Here is a 12,965-nt window from a genome sequence, read left to right on the forward strand (position 1 = left end):
TTCACTTTGCGCTCCGTAATAAGAAACCACACACCCACTTTACTACAAACGACGGATGAGGCCAGATAGTAGGGGTGGCAGACCCGAGCCAAGCAGGAATAACTGTTATAAATTAATATTAAATTCCACACGACTACGTATTAGCGATCACCGCAGAAAGGGCCAGATTTTATCAGTGTTTTTACTTGGAACGGGAGGTTGCATGAAGTAGCAGACCAGGTCATTTATTTGCCTACGGCATGAGCCACCGATGGTCTGTTCCAGCATGACGGATGTGGCATTTGGGGTTAGTTGAGGGGATTAAAATGAAGTGGCGTAAATTAAACACATAACATATAAGTATTTGTTATGTATAGTTTTATTATTATTATGACTATTTTGCATATGACTTTTATTCATTAGCATCCAAAAGTTTATGTTTTTGCTCATGTCAGTAATTTAGCAGCATGCAAAACATTTTTTTTCAGAATTTCAAGTTCCACACAAGTGAATTTGAAATTGTACATCAATATTTAGACCAGTAAGATACTCATACACGATAATAAAAAAAAGTAGCGTAAGCATTTTAAGGCTTTTTACCCAATACCCAAGTTTAGCTATATTTAGAAAAAAAAACTCATACTACGGAATATTAGAGTATGAAATATGTAACAGCTTTGGGATTTTATACAGCATAAATAATTGCATCATGAAGTAAGGATATACAGCTATATTGCAAAACAGCGACAGACAAAAGGTAAAATGTCTGTAGTGCAATTTCAGATTTATATCATGTTGCACATTGCTCATCGTGGTGTTAAACTGAGTGAGCGCTACTACCGTGCAGTGTGACACAAGCACTTGTTATGCTAAATTTTTTGCGTAATTTGTAACTATTAGGTACAAATGAAATACTACTAGCGAATAGTGACAGAAGTTTCAGTTTGAGTCCAAAATGAGACGCGAGTATAAGAAGCTGATAATGCTATCAAATCGAAACGGCCAGTGTCGTTGGAGAGGCGCTAAGCAAGTTTGAAGAGTTGCCGGATGTACCCGCGATTTATATTTTATTAATAAAGTAACAACATGATTATCGTATAAGTTTTAGTGGCCCTCAGTTAAGTCTTTGCAGGTTTTTCAATAACAATAACAGGTTTCAAATTCAATAACATGGTGATATTTCTAGTAAGATCTTTACCATTTCTTCAGATCAGGGGCACTGTGAAGGGGGGTAGTGGGGTAGGATGATTTCAAGGGCCCCCATGTGACAGAGGCCCTAAAAAAATTGGAACGTAAGTGGATTGGTCTGGGATGGGGCCCAATGTGATGTGCTGTTGCAGGGCCAAAAATCTCTAGCGGTGGCTTCACTTCAGACTTGGGATATTTTACTGAGGATAATGTGATCCGAAAGATGGGCTCTCCAAAGGATCGGTTTTGGTGCACGGAGACAGCGCTTCTCATATTCACACCCACCTATCCATTTCATCCAGGGTCGCTGTGACATTTTCACATATTAACTGCAATATAGTATTGAAAAGCACAGATGGGAGTCCACTGGCCACCACATTTTTTCTGATTTTCATTTTCAAAAAGACAACGACACATGTTCTTATATAGAGTGCAGATCCCCATTCAAGTGGCCTGAGAGCAGCCACTTCCACTGTGGAGGATTTTAACAGTGCATCAGCGCAGATATCCATCCAGCTGGAATGTGACACAGGTAATGAGGTCATTGTCATAGGTAATTTACTGCTCTGTGACAGTTGTTCTGCTCCATGTGGCCATGGAAACCTTACTTATTAGATCCAAAATGTGCTCCGCAGCGTTTGTTGGTTATTGTTGATAATACGAGGCCGTAGTGTCAGATTCGGTGGCGTCGCATGTTCCTAGGAGCCAAACACTCCATAACTAAACTTTATACAGTAACATTTATCGCCTTCACCCTCTCACTGCCGGATTGTTGCAGGCACAATGATTTCATTTTCAGATTTTCTGCTGTGCGTCAGCGCTACAGTCATACTTTATTCAGAGCAGCACAACTTTAAAAAGGTCATACTAATCAAAGGCATCTTGAAATTTACATTTAGCAATCTCTGCAGTCAGTATTATACAGTAATACACTGGGAAATTATGCCATTCCAAAAAGAACACAAGTAAGAGATGCAGATAATTGCAACGATAGTACGAATATTTAAATACTGTGTTTACCTGGCACTTGATAAGTTATATTGTCTGAATTTAGAAAATTCTGTGAAAGTGTGTTTTGGGACAGGTGTGTGGAAATGGGTGTGGTTTTCTTTTGCCTTGTCTCATCATCTCAGCACGTGGAGACCTAGTCTGGTTCTACACACTCAGTACTGCTTGTCCCACCATGCATCACCAGCCAGCAAAGCTGTGACTGGTGCCTATAAGTCTCTGACCTCTTTGCCCAGGTCCGAGGCCCTTGCATTTCTTACCCATCATGCACCACTGGCCGTTGGCACCAGAGAACTGTAGCATCTATGCTCCCTTTATAAATGGCTTCTTCAATTGACAGTAGTTCCTGAGGTTGGTCTGTTCAAGAAGCACAGGTTGGCTGAACGAGGTGGGTCTTTCTGTGGAGCCTGGGGGGTGGGTGGGGTTGGGAGGAGCCTAACTTGTTCTTTGCTGTCCTCTTCAGATTGTTTTGCAGGGTCACTTGGGATTCAGGCATGGAGCTACCAAAATAACCCTTATATGCCCTGTGTTGACCTGGAATAAACAAACAGCCAGTTTGACATACAAAACAGCGAATATGCCTATTAATTACTCACACGTGATCCCATTCACCTTGCATGTGACGTTTGGCTGCAGTACCTGTCACTGTCTCCCATTTCTGGAATGACAGATGGCAATAAGGACGTATTCGTCAACCGTTAAAAACTTTGCTTAATTAAAAATAGACTGAATAGAATATTTTTAACTAATGAATATGTGTCATGCTCAAACCTCTGAACTCTAAAGAATGATGTTAAAATATATATTTTTTTCAAATTAAATTTGTTCAAAACTTAATAATGCATTATATTTGAGCAAAGAAAGTTTAGAAAATGAGTCTTCTGATTTTCAACTGAGAATTTTTCTGCTACCGTATTAATCTGATAGGTGCTTAGTTGAAAAATAAACACTGGATTAATACCGATAGTAGAACATGCCTTGATTTGCTAAATAATGACACCAATTTGGAGGTGTGCAGCAGGACACAAGGCTGCAATGATTCTGCACATATAGGTTCACCTGAGCAAAGACCACGATTGAGGGATTATGATTGTATTAGTAAACTCTTGATTACATTGCAGCACCTTTTGACTCAGCTACCTTAGACTCTCTTAAACTCAGAGAAGCTCTAAAGTACAGGTCCAAATATCAGGGCGACTGCTTTCAGACTGTCTGGCTGGATAATAAGCAGCCTTTCTCTCTTTGTGTTGTGTGTACTGGGTAGTGGAAATATAAAGAAGATTAATTTGCCACGGTTAGATTAAAAATTCAAAGTGCTATTGTGGCCATCTTTTTTGCTTATTTTGTCATTCAATCCAGTTTCCTCAAGGGTTGTTCTAAAAACCAATGTACCACTTGAAGTAAATACAGATGCTACTCTACTTACGAATGAGATATGTTCCGAATGGCCGTTCGTAATTTGAAATGTTCGTAAATCATTATTCGACATCATCCATCCATCCATTTTCCAAACCGCTTATCCTACTGGGTTGCGTGGGGTCCGGAGCCTATCCCGGAAGCAATGGGCACGAGGCAGGGAACAACCCTGGATAGGGGGCCAGCCCATCGCAGGGCACACTCACATACCATTCACTCACACATGCACACCTATGGGCAATTCAGTAACTCCAATTAGCCTCAGCATGTTTTTGGACTGTGGGGGGAAACCGGAGTACCCGGAGGAAACCCCACAACGACATGGGGAGAATATGGCACAATGACTTGGAATATTGAGGTGCAGAGAAAAAAACAATGTTAGGATTTTACCGGCAATTGATTGTGCTGTTCTGGCTTGATTGAAGGTTGATGATTTAACCTAGAGGAAGGGGCTGCCTGTTAAATACCTGAGGATGGATGTTACCTGATATCCGTCAGCGAAAATCTACCTGTATAATTGTGAAAATTCATTCTGTGGATTAGTGGTGTGAAAAATCGCCCCGTATCAGCAGTTTCGGTAACCATGGTTTCAGTTATCCGCGGTTTACTGGGATCCAAAAGAAAATGCACAGTGGGTAAGAGCACCTTTTTTTCATTGTTCCTTCATCCTTTGAAGGTTATAAAAAAGCATGATTTTCATTGCTCCGTCACCCTTTGATTGATGGTATATTTCCAGTGCTCTATCATCTCTTGAGAATAAGGCTAAAATATCAGATTCCTGCAGCAGATACTTGGTCATTTCCAGAGGGTGGGACTGGACCACATGTTGGCCTGGGGGGGTCGCGAGGGCCTGGGATCCCAAGGTCTTTAGTGCTATGGTGGGTGCAGAAATGTGCTGGACCAGTACCTGCTTCCCAACCTGACCTGACCTGACCTAACCTGACCTGATTATATAGAAGACACAGTGCAAGACATCTTAAGACATTAAATTATACATTAGAAATAGTGCATGAATTAACCATTGTAATGTAAGTTAAAAGGATATTGCACGTATGATATGAAGGGAAGATGTCAGACAAGGGGAAGAACGTAATTGTCCCTGGGTGTTGAATTACTGAAGTACTAGGCGGGTTTATTTAAGAGCTGAACGGCTACAGGGAAGAAGCTGCGGAGAGGGTGTGAGGTGTGGGTCATGATGCACTTGAACCTCCTCTATGATGGCAGTTTGATGAAGAGGTGACTGCCAGGGGGAGTAGAACCAGCAGCAATCTTCCCAGCTCTCCTCTTTGCCCTGGTTATCCGAAACAATGAACTGTTGAGAGAGCAGAGCCTGTCAGTCCCTGGGGCAACTGAGGGCTAAAGGCCTTGCTCAGCGGCCCAACTATGAAACCACTCTGCCGATTATAGGATTTGAACCTATGACCTTCAGAGCATGGGCAAAGAGTTCGCCCTCACAGAGATGCACACCATATTGGTTTATATGCCCTACTAAAAGGCACTCTTAAAACAATATAATATTATGGGAATATTTTTATATCCCATAATTTTGACAGCCCACCCAAGAAGTGTTTGGTTGAACACTTCACTATAAAGGTCCTGGCACTATGAAAATCTTTGTAGCTATTAATACATTTTAATGATCATTTATATGTATTAATGTTTGTTTAATAAATAATAAATAAAAACAACCTCCACTGCACTTCCAGAGGGGGCAGCATGGGGAACACGCTCATTAAAAGTGAACTGCTGCTTTAAGAGGAAACATCCATCATCTTTCAGGGCTGGCAGCAGAGGTCAGCCAGTCTGCATTTTAACAAGTCGTCTGCATTTTTCACACGAGAAGCATTTTGTTGACAAGCTAGTGTATACTTAGGTAATTGGTTTCAGCGGCGCCCCAGACAAGTTAATTAATTCTAATTACTCTCAGGACACCGCATGGGTCAAGCAAATTTGCCTGACAAAGGAGCCAGGGACTGTGGTTTGTCACTGCGGTGCTCTGGAGACATAAACAACCTGGAATAAGTACAGCAGCGCTCGCAACGGTCCAGACCCACCTTGACCTCATATTCAATAAGAATATAAACAGGCACACAGGGCCAAACTTACGTGATCGCAATTAATACCTATTCCGATTATACCTGGTGCTTATTTTTTGCATAATGACAGATTATGGAGGAGTTGTAAACTGTGTGACAGGTATCCGTGGGTCTGGGAAGGAACTACACGTACTTTTTGGTGCCTGTGATTTAAACATGACTGATTTCCCAAAGGAAAAGCAACATTGTTTGTGGTTCCTTCTGCACCCAACAGTGAAATAAACCAACAGGCATTCAGCACTCAGCAGCACAACTGGACAATTTACGCTCGGTCATCAAAGTGTCAGATAAGAATCAGTGGAAATTTAAAGGGGTGGGGGGGACACTGGCAGGGAACAAAGAACAAAATTGGTTGGGTGAACTTTCATTATTTGTATGTGTGGGAGGGGGTTGTAATCCTAGGCCTGGTTCATAACCTTTAGTAAGCACTAAATACTCATAAAATAAATGCCCCCTATTCTAAGTCTTGTGACTTAAACGGGAGGATTGAAGAAGCAAAGATGGTGAGTGACTGGTTGCTGTACTTGCAAAATTGGGACATATGAGGTGAAAAAACCACAATCAGTGTACAATAGATCCCGAGATTGATTGCGGTTTTGTTGCGTTATTGACTGTTGTAATTTATTCATTGTAGCCCCTGTATGCATGTAAATAAAGCTGATATGTTATGCCAGTAAAGGAAAGTGATGTATATTGAATATATATTGCCATGGTTGCCTTACTTGATATACTCTAGATTGCTGCTTAAGGGTGAAAGGCAATTTCGGCAAAATAATTGTCAATAAGATGCCTGGCACATGACAGCCAAACACCCGTTTAGGTTTATGATCGCGTATGAATTTCAGGGGTCGACGGTGCCATTTAATAAAGCCTCTCTTTTTAATCAAATGACATGTATGCGATTAAGGAGTTTCAGTCGGTCGCTGACATCAGCCGCACCCTAGGCAGTGCTGTCGATTCATCACGCACGCTGGGATCAGGCTCTGTAAAATCGCGGGGAATAAGGGGCTTATGATGAAGCATTCAATATGCACGATGAGAGTTTCCACATGTTTATGGAATGTTTTATGTGATTCCTATTGTGTTTGAAGTCAGTCGAGCTTTATCGATACATCACATGACAATCAAATGATGATGTTTTTAAACAATATTACTATATGATCCTTACCTTAAGGGGATTGTAAACAACAGGACACTTTTAATCCATGTATGAAGTCTCTCTTCGGGGTTCTCTTGCTCTGTTATACCTCTTATAAATTCAGTCCCATCAAAGGTCATAAAAACTGACCATCAGCCAGTCTGTAAATTGCATAAAATAAAAAATGAAACATAGCTATTGGTTAAAAAAAGTCAATGACTTATTGCTGATCAAATGGAAGTATTTCCTGAATTTTGATGGTTAAATATTTTAGCGATTGTGTAGCCATGGCATTGCGATCTGCCAAACACAAATACGCAGGCAGCACTTTTACATTTTGGCTTATTTCATTGTGTGCTAATTTGACACTGATTTTATTTCAGTTTAAAGGAGGTGAGATGGACAAAATGTGGAGGCTTTTTTCAGCTCTTTCTCCTGCATGTTCTCCCAGAGACGGCACTCTCTGCAAGTTTCCCCGGGCATGGTAGTCAGCCGTCTCGGGGGCGATGAAGAGTGGGCCGCCTGCCCTCCCACCACCGCGTGTGAGCCGCTGGGTTACAGCCGCTCCGCTCACCCCAACCCAGCCGGCTGACAGCGGCTACCACTGCCGAATGATAAGCTAGCGGTGTCACCCACGCCAGCATCCGAAATCCCCGGCCCCCCAGCTACCGAGGGCTAATTCTGCAGCAGGGAGCGAAGCTGCTTCAGGCCTGGGGGGCAGACCTTAGGGCATCCTCTCACCAGCGTTTCCAAAGAAGAAAAAAATCATTTATTCACATCCAAATCCTGCAACAAAAGTCATTCAACTAAACATTCTTTCTCAAGTGTTTTAGTGTGTGTGTGTATATATATATATATATATATATATATATATATATATATATGCTGAATAAGGATTTACTGGAAATAGTGCTGAATTTCAGTGTCATCAATTTTTTTGGAGTTCGATATATTTCAGGTAGATCTGAGTCACTATAATGTTCCAGGCACAAAAAGTAACCAAGGTGCAGAAATATCTGTAATATTAGCATCTACTTATAGGAGTACAGAAATACCTATAACATTAGCACCTAGCTGTAGGAGTGAGTTTAAATAGTTCAATTACGTAGGCTGGTTTACATCAATGTGTCTGTTAAGGAAATAATATGATTAACCTGTTAAGGGGTTGACTTTCTTCAGCTGGTGGTTCAGAAGCGGTAGGTATTGCATGTGGGTTTCCATAAAGTAAAGACGCTGCTGGTCGGCAATGAGACACAAGTGAAGGGGAGACAATCCCCACATTCTCTGGTTCATGACAAGCAGATGATGATGACAGCTGCTTCACCCTTCGTAGCCACATATACAGGCAAAGAATGAGCATGTATTGATGATACCTTATTGACTTTTTCCAGAGAAGACGTCACATTACAATATCAGGACTAAATGAAACCGAGGAAGTGTGATATATTTTCTTTTTAAAATCTTATTACGGTACAAGCCCACAGCTGTGATTGATATCATATGCAATGGCCTGTGCAGACATTTTCCCTCTCAAACGCCCTTGAGATTCCTCGAAGAAAAGTCTGACAGCAGGAGTAAATTCGTGGCCTGCTACCACGAATGAAGTTGACTGCTTGTCATCTTGGGGAGACATGTTACTGGAATCTGGAACACCTCCTTTATTCTCAAAGGAGAGTCCGGCCAAAAGTGGAGCACCAAGAGTGGAGACACAAGTCTATATCATTCAATTAAAATGTAAATTCACATACTATTAATAAACCAGAATGGAGGCCTCGAGCACTACATATATCAATGCAGCATAACTCCCACAGGGTCTGTAGATATTAATAACGACAATATCATACCTGCCGTTGTAAAAGTTAATCAACACCTGATCAATAGGATTAAAGCTACTGACTCAGAGTAATAGATTAGCTTTGCAAACCAAAGGGACCTTATCCTGTTTGCTACTGTCTGAAACAACTGACAGTTACCAGGTGAGCATTTTTCCAGTTGCTCTCAGTGCTTTGCATGAGTGCCAGAGCACATGTTTAATTTCCCAGGGAAATATCAATATGTGGAATGGGAATATCATACTGTTTTTGGTTTTTACAAACTAGATCACAACAAAAATAAAAAAAGTTCAAGCCTTGACTGGCAAGGATTGAGTCCTACTCGATAGATACACTAGTGGCCAAAACTGTGGGAACACCTAGCATTTTTGGCATTATGTTTTTAAAATATGTACACATATATTGCAGATAAGTCAAGTCAAGTCAAGTAGGTTTTATTGTCATTTCAACCATACACACAGTATATAGAGAAATGAGATAACGTTCCTCCAGGACCATGGTGCAACACAGAGCAGGACAGAGACAGAACAACATCATAAGTTAACATCATAATGTTTATAAACAATCAAATGTTTCAAATGTCATACACTGGACGATTAAATAAGTAACTGGAGTAACAGGAAAAGTCCTCCCTGAAAACTGGAACTGTTTCCACAGTTTTGACCTCTAGTCTAGGCCTAATAGACAAAGAAAGAACTTCAGAATGTACTGGTCTTTAAATCATCCGCTTATGATGGTTCTAGACCTACTGTGTGCTTCCTAGTTTGGAAATACTACAGCACATTTCCCACTAGACAATGGAGCCATTATTTCTAAAGCTGACAATCACAATTGTCTCAATCAAAACAGTTAAAAACCAATAACCCCAACCATAACCTTGCATTGCCACTTTAATCATAGCATTAAAGACTGCGATAAGTGTATATGATCTCTCTAGTTGGTAGTGCAAAGAGAGCATGATCCCAAGCTGTATCAGCCTGTCCCTCATCCACCGACTATAATGCACATTGTTTCCTACTTTAACCCCTCATGTCATGTCTCATGTGGTTATTTGTTTCGTTCCAGCAATAACATCTGCCAATGTTTGTTTTGCCAGTGCATTGAAATTGTTCTACTTTTTATACCCAGTCATGACTTCAATTAAACCAATTCACCAAAATACTAATTTAATGATCCCATCCCATCACCCAAATAATCAAATTTATGCTTAAGGAATGTAATTTGGTTGACTTAAAATGAATTTCTGTTTTAGTTGATCTATGATTTTTTTTCCGACATCATTCCTGACCAGCGTCAGTCCTTTTAATGTGAGATGGCCACTTTAAGTTTTACCACGGTAATGCAAAATCTGCCCTTCGATGCAGAGTCCTTACAAATTACGGGATATGGAAGCACGATGGATTTAAGGTTAGGGCGCGTCGTCCCAGAAAGCTGACGGTGCCGTGAAATTTCTATCCCTCATCTCAGCTGCAGTCAGTGCAAGGGCCACGATGCATTCCATGCATATACAATCAGCCCTAATTAATCTCCTTCTCATTAACACAAATGGTTTTTTTAACGGCACTAATAACCTACTGCACTGCTGTCCAGTAACACAGGCTCAGCAGTAATAACTTCGGCTCAAAATCTACGCCACAAGCACTACAAAACAGATGCTTCACAACTGTGTGTTGATGCAGATTTCTAAGATCAAGCAAATTTAGCTGATGACAAGATTGCAGAATATTCCTCTTTCTCAACATGAAATGACACATCCTTTGAATTTTGCCCCAATGTATAGGCCTACCAAAATTAGTTCAAGATAACAGCTCCCAGTGTGATTAAAATTGCTTCTATAACATACAATTTGTAGCCTAATCACTAAATTACTCCTTTCTTTAAAATGCATCTGGAGTGCTACATGTTGTAGAGAATACATTATCAGGGAGTTATCTTCATTGCTGAAAAGGGGAGTTATACCCTTTAATTAAGCAATATAGGCCTGACCATTATGTTATAATTCCATGTCAGGTCTGTAAGTCTCTCGAAGACTAGTATTGAGCTCAACTCATTTCCTGCTCTGTTCGATGTCTAGAAAACATGTTAGATAACAGGGTATTCTCCATGAAGAAAGTCACTCTCAGCCAGGGACTTGTCCTGTGGGGTGTGGTAGTTACATGCAGTGGGATTGGGGTACCTGCCTGGGAAACACAAGGTAATCCCAGACCACACGTCCATCACTTGTATCACCTCCAGCCCTAACCGTGGTGATAAGGACAAACCATACATACCAAGAAACTACATGCTACCTTCAAAGAGCCTTTCCATGCATCTCCACGAAACTTAGACGGGGCTCAGATGTAATCTACAGAGAGTCATGTGCATGCAGATGTCTGCTAGCAATGAATAATTATCACTATTATTATAATCAGCGCGTACTTCAGAAAAAGGCTTGAGAATCACGTGTGTATTTATGGGGGTGGGGGCTTCAGGGCAGATCCCTACCAATGTTGAAACCTAACCAACACCCAAACTGACAATGACAATTTTCATGACCGATTTGGTCAAGGTCTTCGATCAGGAAAACTTGCCTTCCACTTCACCTTCGATATTCCCACCTGTTTCTCATTTCATTTTTTTCTACCGTGTTTCTGTTTGTTCTTCAATCATCGGTTGAAACAAGCTGAATAAAAGTGACGTCCACCAAGACCTCCCTGTGTCATGTGACTGCTAGACCCATAGCCCTAGCTTACTTTTCCAAAATGGAACTGATGCATTGCATTTGCACATTTTAAAAGACAGCACATATTACAGTATATGAAATGTTCAGTGCGCCAAGTGAATTATTCTTTATATAGATAGAACACAAAAGATTCAATCATTAATGCCTCAAAGCAATTAACTTAGATGGACTCTAGAGAATATGTCCATGGTGGATGGCAATATTTATATCCACGGCATTTCTCTTGTGTGACATAGGTTCTTTAGAGACAAATTCAGATAGGACGTTTTTTTAAATCCTTTAATCCTCACCCTAATGAACACTTGATAACTGCACACTCATGGCTGAGATAAGCAGTTGCTTCAAGGAAGGCAGTCTCTGAAACTTCAAAGGATGTACGAGATATGACACACTCACTGGAATTAACAAGGCACCTTAACACCTCCCAATCTTCTGGCCTAGCCTTACAACAAGTCTATTGATATGGATTTGATCCCTCCTAATAAAACAGGCCACGCCCTCACCGTAACCCAGCACCGAAGAATCAGTGTGAGTCACCTAGACTATAGAGGGTACTCGCTGTGAAATAGGGAGAGCAGCATAAAAGCCTCATACCATCAAGGCAATGCTCCCAAAACACGTCACATGCGTCATTCTGTTTTACCTAAGGCAGCTTTAATCAACAGGAAAAACAAACACTCCCCCCCCCCGGTGAATTTTTAAAACCAGCAGAATTATATCAGTGGCAGTGGCCCTTCGCTTGGTGTCCTTAATAGATTTTACTGCTGAGGGAAAAATAATTGTGGACCCCTGTAGTCTGACAAGCATGCTACACCATCCTGCCCTGCACAAGATGTAAAGCATTAAGAACCACTTTCTCACAGTGTGTTTAAGCGCCGAAAGGGAATTTATTTGCGCTAAACGACACAGACTCTGGCAAAAACAACCAGCCACTGTGGTTTAAGAAAAATAACGCAAACTCGCACGGATGGCACACAATCGTGAGGGCAGCACGTTGAGAATAGTGAGCCAGCAGATTCCTAAGATTCTGTCTTCAGGTAATATCCTCTATTTGTGTTTGCTTTTGTTGGAGCAGGTTTTAAAATGCCTGTTATGAGTGGCATCACTACATAGAGATGCACGCAGTGATACCAGTTGATAGATGGAAATCATGGCAAGGGATGAAAAACCACAATATGATTACAGCATTATATCAGTCTCAATGCAAATGAGTACCACACACCTGCCACAACACATAAATCAACAGTTTACAAAGTACTGGCACCTGGTTTTGTGTGATTACACCTGCTGTGTCAGCTGCTTGACAAACAATATATCCATCTACCTCCCTTCAAAAGCTAACATTTTAAATTCAGAAAGTAAAAAGATTTTGTTTTAACCAACTAGTTGAGTATAAAGACTCACAGTTACAGAGTACTCAACTAGCTTGGTTTAATCAAAATCGTGGTCGGGATTTTTACTTTCTGGACCTGAAATGTCCTCTCCTGGAGCCAACACCTTATGGTGGTGGAGGGGTTTGCATGTTCCAGTGATCCCAGGAGCTAAGTTGCCAGGGGCTTTATGCCCCTGGTAGGGTCACCTAAGCC

The sequence above is a fragment of the Brienomyrus brachyistius genome, chromosome 15, assembly GCF_023856365.1.
Source record: "Brienomyrus brachyistius isolate T26 chromosome 15, BBRACH_0.4, whole genome shotgun sequence".
In the NCBI taxonomy this organism is placed as follows: Eukaryota; Metazoa; Chordata; class Actinopteri; order Osteoglossiformes; family Mormyridae; genus Brienomyrus; species Brienomyrus brachyistius.